Genomic DNA, 14818 nt, shown 5'->3' with positions numbered 1-14818 from the left:
TAATGCTCAATATTGTTAGCAAATTGATGAACTAAAGTAAATAGTATTTTTAATACATCAATAACATTGGCTTTGCAACAAATGGGGCTTACTCACAATAGTCAGTAAACAGTTACAGAAAAAAAAAAAAAGACCTAAATGTTTGTATTCAAGCAAGGTATTTTATATGCAACCTAGCAATTGTCTCGAAGTCAGAAATTTTCAAACACAGGGAAGTAGAATGTTTTTGAGGTCATGTTCACAACGTGAAAACTGCTCTCTTCCAGTAAAAAAAAAAAATAAAGTCAAGAAATATAGAGGAAACACAGTAGAAGAAATTGAGGTGGTCAAGAGAAATACAGAGGAAAACAAATTAAGTAGAGAGAGGGCAGCAGCAAGCATTTCTCAGAGTGGATTGGACAAAAGAAAATATCAAATTCTTTTCAGTAACAAAAGTATGCAAGTCATAAAAATGGTGTTGCTTAAACTTCTTGTTAAGTCTGATACAAGTTGGAGATACTAGGAATTTTTTAAATGATTACTGAAAGCCTTGATAAAATATAAGCAATGCAATATATAAAGATAAATCTGCATCAAAGAAGCGAGAGCCTCACTGTAAACTTAAGATAATGAAAAGACTGAGGAGCATTAACCATCCCTTGCTGAGATTTTCACTAAGATTTTTAATTGAAATAGGAAAGCGTGCTCATTAGTTTTAGATTGATGAACACATCTAATAATAACTACTTTAGTTAACTAAATTTAGTTCAAGATTCTCTTTATATATGGACATTTCTAGTAATAAACAGAGATTTCAGATCCTGCTTTAACTAAGCTTATTATGCGGTACACTTATACATGGCTTTGGATAAATCCCGAGTAACCCTTTCATAAAATTAAGAAACATAATTTCCACCCAAAGTCATTAATCCCCAGAATAGACGTTCCTAAAAATGTACATTAATATGTACATAACTCTAGCAAATGGGAACAAATATTTTCATTGTCCTGATTGAAGTTTATTATAGACATATGATAATTTTTGGCCAATGAAATATGAGTAGAGTTATATGTCACTTCTGGTTGGAAGTCTTAAGAGCCAGGACACAAGTCTATGTTCTCCTTTTCTCTCTTGGCAATCTACAATGTTTCAAATGTTGATTGTTTCATCTGCCAACTTCTCACAATGAAGAAAAGAGAAAAGGACTGCTAGCCAGCCTCTAGCAGTGTGAGCCAGAAATTAACATTTGATTTTAATTAGTCCTCAAGATGTATTTGTAACTCAGCATATCTTAATCCTGACTGATACAACTACAGGCTAGCATCTCTTATGCCTTTGCTTAAATTATATGGTGCTACAAATGGCCCTCCCATATCTCAGGTTAAATTTATCAGTAATTGCAATAAATTAAATACACCTCATGCAGTAACAAACTTCAAAAAGAACTGGTTTCTCTACATTGTATAAAACCTTAATAATTATTTTTTTGTGCACATCAAAGAACCAAAGGGAGTTTCATGAAGAAAGCTCAGATTTTAGCCTTCTACGTCAGTGAGAAGAACCAGGCACTAGTCACAAAATACCCCTTAGGCTACAATCAATAGCTAGTGGCAGCAGAAGCTCTTATGTGATAATGGCTTAAAATACAAACTGCTCTTTTATTGACAGAAGTCTTTTGATGTGACATGTCTAAAAGATTATATGGGGAAGGGAACAAAATTATCAAGAAAAATATTTCTGTCAAGGAATAATTCATGCAAAGACTTGTTATACACACACAATTGAATATATTAAAAATAACCATGTAAGTAAATGGTTATACATCATTTGAAAATCAAAAACTCCAATCTCAAACAATAAGTTAATTCCAAAATTATAAATATATTTATAATGCTGACCTGGTAGGGTAATAGCAGCAGTGACTCTTTCCAAGGGCTTTTTAGGCATTTGAATAAATTCCATAGAAATTGCCCTCAATCTTCTTTTTAATTTTTGATTATTGTATTATGTTTATCCAAAGAAATAGAAATAAATAGATATCTTAAAATCTTAGGATATTGTAAGTTTTGTCATAATATTATCAATAATTTGGAGTAATGTACTTATTTTATAATTCTTACCTGAATCAGATTATATAGCCCTTAGAATTCCCATTAAAATACCATAAGTTACCACAGGTATAGTAATTAGCATAGCATCTAATACATACTAGACACACTTTTCCCACAGTAGAAAACCATAAGTTACATATTAATACGTAATGTCACATCTCAGTTTCTTCAGTAAAATAGCACCACTATTTTTGACATAAATTATAAGTGTATATGAGATGACAAAACAGCCTCAAAACTCACTTCTCCTTAATTTCAGGTCATATCAACCCACACAAAAATATTCTGGGACCAAATTTAATAAATATGATAACGATTCCTGAGGTATTTTTCTAAGTCAAAGTCTCTGACTTCACTCAAAACATTCAATATTCAATTGTATCCTCCTCCATGCTTTCTGAACTGTTTTGTACCAAGCCCCTGTTTTTACTATAAAAATGTGTATTGTTTCAATCATAGTGCCTAAATGTCATGCTACCAATCTTAAAAATCTCATAGAAAATATAACAAAATTATTCACAAAATATAAGCCCTATTTTACTTTAAGCAGAATAATCTGTCTTTTACAGTCTCTAGTTTTCTACATAAAACTCCCAAACTAACAGATATACCCTCTGAAGGTCATTTCTTCTTCCACTTTGATAGATATCAGAAAAAATAAATTAATAGAAAGTAAGTAACCAGTGCCAGAATTCAGCTTTCATAAGCTTCATTCCATAGATAACACATGATAGATACTTTTGTTGATGTTTTTCCAAGTAAGCTCTGAGTTAACAGTACTTTTTTCCCCAAAAGAAAACAGATTGAGTCTCTGCTGTCTGCAACAATATATTATGCTTATTCAAATCAACAGATGTTTATTACCAACTTATGTGATGTGAAACAAGGAAAGACAGATTCTTCAGTGACTTAGGCTTTGGAATTCAAATCTTGTTCCACCACTTACTGGCTGTATGGCTTATAAACAAATCCTAAGCCTTACTTTAATAGGGTTCAATCAATTGAAAATATATTTATTAAGCACCAACAACTTACCAAGCACTGTACGATGATAAAGAAATGGACATATTCTATCTAGCCTTAAAGGAAATCTCAGTCTAATACCGATGGAATTTCCTTTGACCAAACTTAAAGCAGGTTCCTCCAAAATCTTTTTTATGAATAGGTCTCTACCTTAGACCCCATCCTATATTTTAGACCAAATAGCCCAGTTTCAGCAAGATTTCTGCTAAATCAGTTTAGTAAGAATGCCTCCCTCTCCAAACCACTGATGTCTGATCACTCTTAATATATGGTCGAATTCTTTATCTCCCACCCTTGATATTTAATTATTCTGGCCTGCATTCAGCAAGAATTCAGTCGGTTTAGCAAGAATTTCCCTGCCCTTGGTGTCTCCTTTAAACAATTTTTCATCTGCTGACCAACACCCCCTGACTACCAGTTCTGATAATTAGCTCTAAATTCCCAAATGCTTTTGCAATACTCAGAATTGAGTGCTATCTTTCTCCCCATTGCAAAGTTTTAATAGTCTTTCTTACAATTCGAACATGTCAAGATAATTTTTTCTTTAACATTAAGAAAGCCATATTTGTAAATGAATATTAAAGTATAATATAATGGAAGAATAGGAATAACATGGAAGACATAAATAATACTTGAGAACAATTGATAATCTTTAACTCTATTTGGTGGGTGTTGGTATAGCACAGAGGAGGTATCATCTGAACACGGTACTGATGGATCAGATATATTTGCCATGTGAAAGAAGAGGAAAACATTCCAGGAAAAATCAACAGTTTTACAGAGGCTTGAATGAATATAAAGTGTTCATGGGACTAAAAATAATACATTATCACTTCAGTGATAATGCCTTTGTAGAAAACTAGGGTACAAATAATCCCGAAGTATATGGGCTATGATTTATAAATAAAGGGAAATTATTGGTGAGTTTCAAGCAGAGAAGTGATAAGATCGCATTTCCATTTTTGGTAAATGTCTCGATGATTTGAAATGATATAACAAAGGAGACCATTAGACAAATCAGGAAGTTTTAGAAAAATAGTGCTAAGTAACAATGTGAACCTGTTTTATAACTGTGGAAATAAAAATAGAAAGAAATAAATAGATATCATATATTTAGAAATTAATATCAGCAATAGTTGTACAGTTCATTATCTACTGATGCAGGAGACAAAGAAATGCTAATGACTTCCAAATTGTGAGGTTCACATTGCCATCAGCCAGACTGAGAAGTATAGGTTTTTTAAATGTATGTCTTAAAAGGAAGGCAGTGAGTGTCTATGGAAAATTTAGTTGGAGATATTACATAAGTTAAAATTGGTGAAGATAATCATGATTGCACTCATGATTAAATTGATTACCATTTGTCATTTTCCAGCCTCTATACTAAATACTTTATATGCTTTAGAAGCTTCAGGAAGAGAGAAGTCTCTGGGATAATGAAAAAATAATAGTCTAGAAGATGATAAACCAATGTCAAATAAATTGTTTGGCTGGGGGAGATATAACATAAGATTAATCTTGTCTAAGATCAATTCATGTAAACTAGAACTAGCCGTATACTTCTTTAAGTTTAGATATGTTTGTCAAATCTGATAACCTCGATACTTATTAAATATACAACCTTTAGCAACTCACTTATCAGCATTTTATCTTTTATTTTCATATTTGAAATGAGTTAGTTTGATATAGTGATCACTAAACTCCTTCCCAAATCAGAAATTTCCAAATTCAGAATAAAAACTTGCAAAATCTTAACATGAATTTTTGAGTTCAAGGAGAAAATTACAGGGAAATGTGGAATTATATTGACTTAGCACATGAAAGATTTATTGCCGTAAATTCAGAAATATATTTGCAAATAAGGCGTGAAAAAAATGTTTTTTCTTTCTCAATATACCTTTATGTATCAAATGATAAATTATTACAAGGACCAAATAAAAATCTAATTTTCTCCACATGTACTCGAATTTGTGACAATTTTTAAAATTACAACTATCTTTAATGGTTTAAATAAAACCTGAGTTAAAATTTGGCTGGCAATAATGCCATTCAATTTTATTAAATTTAGCTATTTAAAGGTTAATTTAAAATTGTTGCTGTTAATATGAAATCATAACTGTTCTACTAAATTATTCCAGGGAATCAGGCTGAATTTCTTAGTACAGGAAGTCAGCAATAAACCTTTTTATATCATCTAAGTCAGGTGCTTATATTACAAGAGCAGGAGCAATTGGACCAATAGGATTACACAATTTGAATGCTTAGTATTCTATTAATCAGCTTCTAAGGATCTCTGACATTAGAAAAACTTGTTCACCAACAAGACAAAGAGGTAACCAACTGGATGGGAGAAGATATTTGCAAACAATGCCTGCGATAAGAGGCTAATATAAAAAAATATACAAAGAATGCATACAACCGAACAACAACAAAAATCCAATTAAAAAAATGGGCAGAGGACCTGAACAGACATTTCTCCCAAGGAGACATACAAATGGCCAACAGACATGAAAGGATGCTCAATTTCACTAGCTATTTATGGAAATTCAAATCAAAACCACAATGAGCTATCATCGCACATCTGTTAGAATGGATATCATCAAAAGGACAAGTAATAACATGTGTTGGCGAGGTTGTGGGAAAAAAAGAACCCTCAGAGACACTGCTGGTGGGTATGCAAATTGGTACAATCACTATGGGAAAAAATATGGAGTTTCCTCTAAAAAACTAAGTCTAGAACTACCATATGACCCAGAAATCCCTCTTTTGGGTATTTACCCTCCCCCCCCCCCGCAATTGAAAACATTTATCTGTAAAGGTATATGTGTCCAATGTTCATAGCAGCAGTATTCATGGTAGCCAAGACAAGGAAAAAACTGAAGTGGCCTTCGATAGATGATTTGATCAAGAAGATGTGATACATATATACAGTAGAATATTGCTCAGCCATAAGAAAAGATCTGAGAGGTGGTTCCATAGAGTAGTGGTTAGCATGTCTGCTTTACATGCAGAAGGTCCTGTGTTTGAGCCCCGGTGGAGCCACGGCCCATACCCTGGGTGCACCAGACCCCAGGTAAACCAGGCACCTGGTGCACCAGGCCTTGGGTGCGCACCAAGAGCGCTTGAGAGGAGACTCCCTGCCTTCAGAGATCCAATTCTTAAGGAGAAATGGCAACATCTGCAGTCAGGGATGGAAGCGGGGGGAGGAAATTAAAAAACAAAGATGAAATACTGCCATTTGGGACAACATGGATGGACCTCGAGATAATCATGCTAAATAAAATAAGTCATACAGGAAAAGTTGAGAACCATATGATTTCACTCATATGTGAGATATAAATCTGAAAGCAACAAATGAACAGACAAACAAACAGAGACTCACGGACACAGACAACAGTTTAGTGGTTACCAGAGGGAAGGAGGGGAGGCAGAGAGGTAGATAAAAGTGAAAGGGGTCAAATATACAGTGATAGAAAGAAATTTAATACTGGGTGGTGAACACACAATACAATATACAAGTAATGTATTATTGAATTGTACACTTGAAACCTATGCAATTTTATTAACCAATGTCACCCCAATAAATTTATCAAAATAAATAAATAAATTAATAAATAAACCATTCAATATCTTTAAAAAGGGAGAAGAAAACCTGTTTAGTGTTGCTGACATATTAATTCTAAGACAACAGTTAAAATTCTAAATGCTATCTCCAGAAGAATCATATTTAAAAGTCCCTTATTCCAGATGAAACTCAAAGGGAGTTTTAATAAAGAGTAGGCTATTTACTGACAATTAGATAAAGAATACTACTCATCCCTCAATGTTTTATTTACATTCCTTTATAATTCCTCCATGTCAATACGATGTTGTTGGCTTAAAAAATGCTTGAGATAAACAAACTATTTGATATGAACTTCAGCTTTGCATCCGATTTGAAAGAGGCCATTTTGGCCTTACTTCCATAAATTTTATAGTATAAAGAAATGCATGTAGCTTGTATCAGTGTAATGATGTTTAATGGGCTTCCATATTACCATGTGATTTTCAAAAGTGCAACTTTTCCGGGGAAAAAATATACTTTTTCTTATGTGGGCTAAGTACTTTAAGTGGTCATTAAAAGGCAAAAAAAAAAAGCAATTCTGTATCCTACTTCCACTGACAAGGCTAAGTATGATTTTCAGTAGAATGGCTCAGCATGTGAGAGAGTAGGTTTCATAGAATGTGAGGACTATGTAGAGCCTGAACCGGTACTTATATCAAGTTTCTATTTTTTGATAATTAGGAAGTCAGACCAGGAGAGGAGAAATTAATAGCATGTGGTGATATGGGGAGGCAACGTCAGAGGTGAGACTCAAAAACCAAGTTTATGCCTCCAAAACCAGTGCTCATTTCCATTATACCATAGTTCCCCAACATATATGGCTAAAAGCAAAAGTTTTCCTAGAATAGCATAGCAGAATTTCTAATGCAAATATTATTGGGGCGGTATTGTTGTGGACACAGAATATCTGTTGCTCATATTGTCTACTTGGCTTCATCCAATACACACTAGGCCAGAGCAGCATGCCACTTACCTATCCATTAGTCTGCTGCTCACCTTATGTTTTGCTCTATTTCAATAAAGTTAGTACTGAATTCACACAAACAAGGAAGAAAATAAAAGAGCTTGCTGGTAGCCATGGAAACATTTATAGAACCTCTCTTGAGCCCCAATAGTGGACTCATAGTTATACAGCTGTAGCAAATGTTTACACAGTGGGCATTCATCTCAAGCTTATCCTGTATCCATTGGGGTAAGACATCCCTAGAGCATTTGTCAAACTGGTATGTAGCTTGAAGACTAAGAAGTCCCCCGAGAGTGTACTAAAGCTCTGGAAAGAATACATCTTATTTAATTAAATAGGACAGTCTTAATCTCCAGAGAAAAGGGTCAATTTTGAGTACAGCTTTCTCTTTGTCACTAGTATTTGTCTCGCAGAATAGATCAGTTCCTAATTGATGCATATCTTAGTTCTATAAACCACAGTAAATACGTAAATAAAAATTGAGAGCTTATTTACTAAAAATTTTGTCAAGTTTTAGGGTAAATAATCCATAAAATTGAGGATGGTTTTTGACTAATACTAAGTAAAACAGAAGGAATGTTAGGATTTACTTAGCAACAGAACACCACAGTTTATCATCCTGAGAAACATGCTGCCTCATAATGATATTGCCATTCAATAAACAAAACTGCGATCAGTGACTATTGAGCTGGAGACAATAGCATGGGGCTAATGCTTAGCAAGAAGAAAATTGTGAGAATGTTAAACCTCTCAGAAAATACCTGAGGATACATGCCAGAAATACCTGAAAGTGATTATGGTGGATTGAAATCTTGAATTAAAAGTACAAATGAGCGTTAGATGAATTAAATTATTACTGACACTGTGACTTATTAATATTCATAAGCTGGAAAGTTTAGGCGAAACTCAAGTTGTATGTGAAAGCTCTGTGTATACATTCTTTTCAAAATCTTTTAGTAGCTACTGAAAGGATTCTTGATGAATCTGATATAGGATGTCTTCATACAAATTATTAGGTACCCTATTCAAGCAAGCTTTTTTGCAGATACATACAAATTAAATAGCAGAAATGAGGTGTAAATGAGGAATCGTCTTTGGGTTTAAAAAAATTGACTTCAGTTTTGGGAATGAAAGCCCATAACTTTACTTTATGGAAGACAAGCCACATATTGATAAACATAGATTCTTCTAGAATGTCAAACTTTGCAATTACAATTACCACAGCTTATAAGATTGAAGGATGTATAATACAGAGTTCCCGTCCTCATGAAAAAAATTTTTTCCCATAAATGTATGCCTCCATTGGCTTTTCCACCCCACACTTGAGTTTGATGTCCCAATACAGTAACCTGGCAAATAATAAATATTATATTAATACATCTTTCTCAAATCCTACAAGGAATGTTGAGTGAAAGATAGAAAATATAAAAAAAATATTTCATTTAAATATGTTCTACCTTTACATAAGGTTTTTAAAAAAGCATAACTAAACTGTATATTTGGAGTGAATACATAATTACTAAAACTCCAAAGAAAAACAATATTTAAGACAATTTTTGTCCTATGGTAAGGAAACAGTACTTACATATGGAATGTTGGAAATATATCTCTTGACCATTATGACAATTCGTTAAAGTGTAAATTTATTTTATGTACTTTCCTATATAGGTGCTCCACTTCATAGTAAAAATATTTTTAAATATTTACCCTTTATTTTCTCAAAGCAAAACAAAATATTTATAGACTTGATAGGGATGGCACCCTAAAAATCTGAGACAAGAGATCTCATGAGATGTCAAAAATATATAATGTCCTTGGCAAAATTTGTCCCTTCTCTTATTTGGTGCTTTTGTGTTAGTACGACAATATTGGTAATTAATATTTTTAAAAATTATCATGTAATAGCTGCTTATGTCCAAATATGTTATACAGTTTCATAAAATACCCCTTTAGTGTTTTTAATCACAATCATTTCATGTTGAAGGCAGCTGAATGGGCTAGACTAAGACAAAACTAAGAGATGGGCTTCAGGGTACATTTTCTATGTGTCACCTTTATCTAAATGAAAACCTTGTGTTCTCATTAAATATCTATAGTAAAGCATTTCTCTGAGATGTGCTAACAGGGTTTCCCCAGTATCTAAATACTTGGTGTCTCAAATCAGCCACTATGCTACTTACTGGACCTCTTTCTTCCTTGGCAGGTTTTGACTACTGTCAGTCAGGTTTAAGTCTAGTTCTCTTCTCAGGGGGCTGACTCTTCCTTTGTGACTCACAGTCTTTGCTGCAGCCACTCTGGCAGCATCTCTATCCCTATTCCAAAGAGGCCTATCTGGATACTTCACTACCATGATAAGGAACACTTATCTAAGATAGCACAATGAACAACTCTACCTTCCTTCTCAAGAGTCACTCCAAGTATATGATGGAAAATGGCTTTTCTAGCTCTAAAGCTATATATTCTCCCAACTCCAGTGCCACCACCCACCAATTCCACATTCTCCAGTGTTCAAACTACTGTGCCTGGGTAAGCAGAGTCATAGGGTTCAAACACAGATACACAATACACAATGGTGAATGTGTAAAGTTCTTACAGAAAAGGCATCATAGAATGAGGAAACTGTTCTTGCTCACAGACCTATGATTGATTCTTGGCGCTACCACTTACTGGTTGTTTTGTTCAGAACACCTTCTACATGGGGTAGGTACCTAGTAAACATGCAGCAACTATGAACTAGTATACTGTTCTCCTTGCTACACTGGGAACTTCAAGTCTTATGCAAATTATAAGCAACAATTCCCATTTTTATTTTAAAAAAATCCACAAAAAAATATAAGTAAGACCAAAGCCATGCAGAATTTTAATCTCAACTAGGCAAACTCTGGCAAAATTATGAAGAAAATGATCTGTCTCTTCATTACACCCAGGTGAACCTGGGTGCTTGCCTTTCCCATTTTTATTACCTTTTTCTTAGCATTCTCTAACCTTCCAACAAATCCCTTTACTTCCATAACTGCACACTAAAAAGAAAAGACTCTTTTTTTAACTTGCTCAAGCTCTTAATTCAAATTCTTCCATTCTGTGCCTTATTCCTTCAAATAATTATCTCAGCTATGTTTTATTTAATTTAACCAACCAATCTACACATGGTGTCCTGGGTGCCAATAGATTCTTTCTTTTTTTAAACATAAATCCTGTATTGATTATTTACTTGAGTGATCAGGCCCCAATCTGCCATCTCCATCAATAAGTAAGCCCCAATTACTTACTAAGCATTTTGGGTAAGATGTCTTATAAACTTGTATTTGTTAATATATTTCTTAGGACTTTTTAAAAATTAATTAATTTATTTTAATTAGTTTCAAGTATATAGCACATTGGTTAGACATCTATATAGCTCATAAACCGATCCCCCCAATTGCTACCTCCCTCCCTTGGCCCTCCACCTAGCCAATGTATTAATGCTAACTGCATTCCCTATGCCATGCTTCCCATCCCCATGACTATCTATTAACTACTAATCTGTACTTCTTTAACCCTACACCCATTCTCCCAGCCTCACCCAAGGCCTCTCCCCTCTGTCCGTCACCAAATTGTCCACTATATTTGTAAGTCTGTTTTTTATTAGTTTTCTCTTTTTGTTCCTTAGATTCTGCATATAAATGAAATTATATGGTATTTTTCTTTTTCTGTCTGACTTATTTCACTCAGCGTAAGAACCTCTAGGCCCATCCGTGTCATTGCAAATGGTAGGATTTCATTTTTAACAGCTGAGTAATATTCCATTGTATGTATCAATCCTAATGTCTTTATCCAATTGCCTATTGATAGGCATTTAGGTTGCTTCCATATCTTGACTATTATAAATTCTGTTGTCATGAATATTGATGTGCATAGATCTTTATGAATTATTGTTTTGCTTTTCTTTGGATAAATATCCAGAGATGAAGTTGCTGGGTCAAAAGGTATATCCATTTTTAATTTTTTGAGAAACCTCCAGATTGTTTTCCATAGTGGCTGTACCAATTTGTAATTCCACCAACAATATATGAGGGTTCCCTTTTCTCCACATCCTTGGCAACACTTTTGTTTTTTTTTTGAGTTATTGATGATAGATTTCTGACAGATGTGAGGTGGTATCTCTTTGAGGTTTTAATTTGCATTTTTCTGCTGATTAGTGACCTTGAACATCTTTTCGTATATCTACTAGCCATCTGTATTTCCTCTTTGGAGAAGTATCTATTCAGGTCTCCTGACCATTTTTTAATTGGATTGTTTGTATTTTTGTTGTTGAGTTGTATGAGCTTTTTATATATTTTGGATATTAACCCCTTATCAGATACATCATTAGCGAATAAATAGATTCTTTTATTAACTTTCCTAACCTTCATTTTAACAGCAGTGGATAAGAAATACCATTGTATATGACCCCCTAAAAAAATTCAAAAACAAAACAAAACAAAAACTCATGAAAATTTTAAACTATTAACAGACATTTAAATACTAAGGCAGTAGTGAACAAAAGTAAAGAGAAAAAAAAACAGTTTGCTACAAAAGAAAACAAATAAACAAAGAGAATGAATACTCTTGCCGCACTATAATATAAACTCTGGAGATAAAAGAAAATAAAAGAAAATTGCTTGGAATAATTAGCCATTATGCTTGCACTACTAGAAAATTTCAGTTCAATCATTTTGGAAGAAAAAAATTATAAAATAACTCTTTCACTTGAAAATGACTTTTATTATCCTTTTCAAAGGACTTTAGGGAATTTGCAATTCATTAAAATAACAGAACCAGTTGTAAATTAAAGAAATTTCAACTAAAATAATTAGAAAATTGATAGCTCCAGTCTTTACCTGTCAGAGGACTCCTGCCATCAGAGAGGCCAGAATTATTGAATCAATAAATTCCTTCTGTTTACCAAAACCAAGAAGAATGTGTTGGCCTTAGAAGCTAATTTGGGGACCACAAATTATATCTGTGATATTGCAAACAATGGTTTTTAATCAAGGCCCAGGAGATAGGAAGTCAAGGATACCCAAGATCAAAAGAGAACAGAAAATCTCAGAAATAATGTCAGTATAACTAGCAATTATAATGGCGAGTTTATAAAATATGAAAATGACACAGCTGGATTTAAACAAAGACAGAAATTAAAAATACATAGAAGTAACAAGAGATAATTAAAGCTAAAACCATTGTTCTACTGGACTCACAGTCTGGAACTAGCCAGTGGCAGCTGGGAATTTGATAAGGGCTGAGAGTACTCCCTGCGATGGTGAGGCAAGCCTAGCTCACTAGCTACATGTAGGAAGTGAAGTAAAGCATTATAATTTCTGGAAGGATCTTAAAACCAAATCTCTGTTTTAAACTATAATTATGGGTCCATGAAATATAAAGATATAGTGTTATGAACAGAACTAAGTTGTTACCAACTCAACTTGTGACTGAATCTCCAATATCTCCAATATCATCTAATGGCCTCATTTTTAAAAATGCCTTTGAGAGGTCTGGTTCTGAACTGAGTGAGTCCTATTAGAGAGAATAGAGGGACCTCACACCATACACAGGGAGGGAGAGAGGCAGGATTAGAAGAAGTAATAGAACAACAACAACAAAAATTCCAGTTAAAACAAAACTTGAAGACTAAAACTCCAAGAAACATGAAGATATTTCATGTTAAGAAACTTTTTTTAAAACTAAATCTGTAATCAAAAATGATGATTTGAATAGGTATGAAAGAGGTTTTCTCTGACTGTTAATGCTTAATACTATCTACATTATGTTTCAGATCATGACAATAGTAGAGAATTATAAAAATTTATGGTTAAAAATGTGGGATTTAAAAAAATAACCATGCATAACATATTCTACAGTTTATATTGAGAAATATAGAAAATAGAAGAGAAGGATGTACGGAAAACAAATTAAAGAAAAGCCAGGGAAAAAAAAGACAAACAAAACAGTGTGTAAACAGAAAGCCTAAACTAAGAATATGGCAAGAGTTCTAAAGATATCAAGAATCTTAGCAAATGTAATTACTCAATCATTAGTTAAATAAACATTCTCAGATTGGACAAAGATACAAATTTTCTTATAGGCTGCTTCCAAGAGAGAAGTATAAAACACGATCAAAGAGAAAATTTCAAAATAAAGAAAACCTGCAAGGTGGACATAATAATGAAACAATCAATTCATCAATCAATAATAAATTGATAAAATCTGATGTAGCAAAAATGTATTTTGTCCTAGTTCTGAGAAACCATTAAACAGATCAAATAGACTGTATTCTTCAAGTATATTAATGTCATAGGAACAAAAAAACTATGGACTTTTACAGATTAAAAGAAACATAGGAGACATGACAATTAGATGTAGCACCTCATGTGCTGGTCCCCATGTATAGAGGGCAAGGAGAGACAAGGTAGAGGCAGACCACTTCAGATGAGTAGGTGGCAGGTTTAATCAAGGGAATTTACATAGGAGGCTTGTCTTCAGAGGCTGTAAGACAAGTAGATCACCATACCTGCCCACCAGAATCTTAAAAGTTATGTAGAGGTCTTAACTGAGTTAACTAGGTTCAGTCATGTGTACCCTACAGATGGTTTCAATAATACATTGCTTTCTAAAGGCTGGTTCCTTGAAATGGCTCCCACTGTGAGAATGACAAGCAGAACACACGTTCTAAGGATAAGGGAGGGGGTGAGAGGCCTCCGATTGTCTGGGACAACCTCAATGACCTTGTCCAACATCATGCACTGGAGGAAAATAAATATAATGAAGTACATTGAGGCAAATGACGAAACTGAAATATGAATGGTATATTAGGTAACAATTTTGTATCACTTTTAAAAAAATGTATTTATTTTAAGTTTCAGGTATACAGTACATTGGTTAGACATCTATATAGTTCATAAAATGATTCCCCCAATTGCTCCCTCTCTCCCCTGGTCAACATATTAATGTTAACTGCATTCCCTATGCTATGCTCTGCATCCCCGTGACCATCTATAAACTACTAACTTGTACTTCTTTAATCCTTCACCCCATTCTCACAGCCCTCCAAACCCCCATCCCCTCTGTCTGTCACCAAACTGTCCACTATATTTGTGAGTCTGTTTTAAGTTAGTTTG

Source organism: Rousettus aegyptiacus, unplaced genomic scaffold (assembly GCF_014176215.1).
Source record: "Rousettus aegyptiacus isolate mRouAeg1 unplaced genomic scaffold, mRouAeg1.p scaffold_m13_p_6, whole genome shotgun sequence".
In the NCBI taxonomy this organism is placed as follows: Eukaryota; Metazoa; Chordata; class Mammalia; order Chiroptera; family Pteropodidae; genus Rousettus; species Rousettus aegyptiacus.
This window is presented reverse-complemented; position numbering follows the sequence as displayed.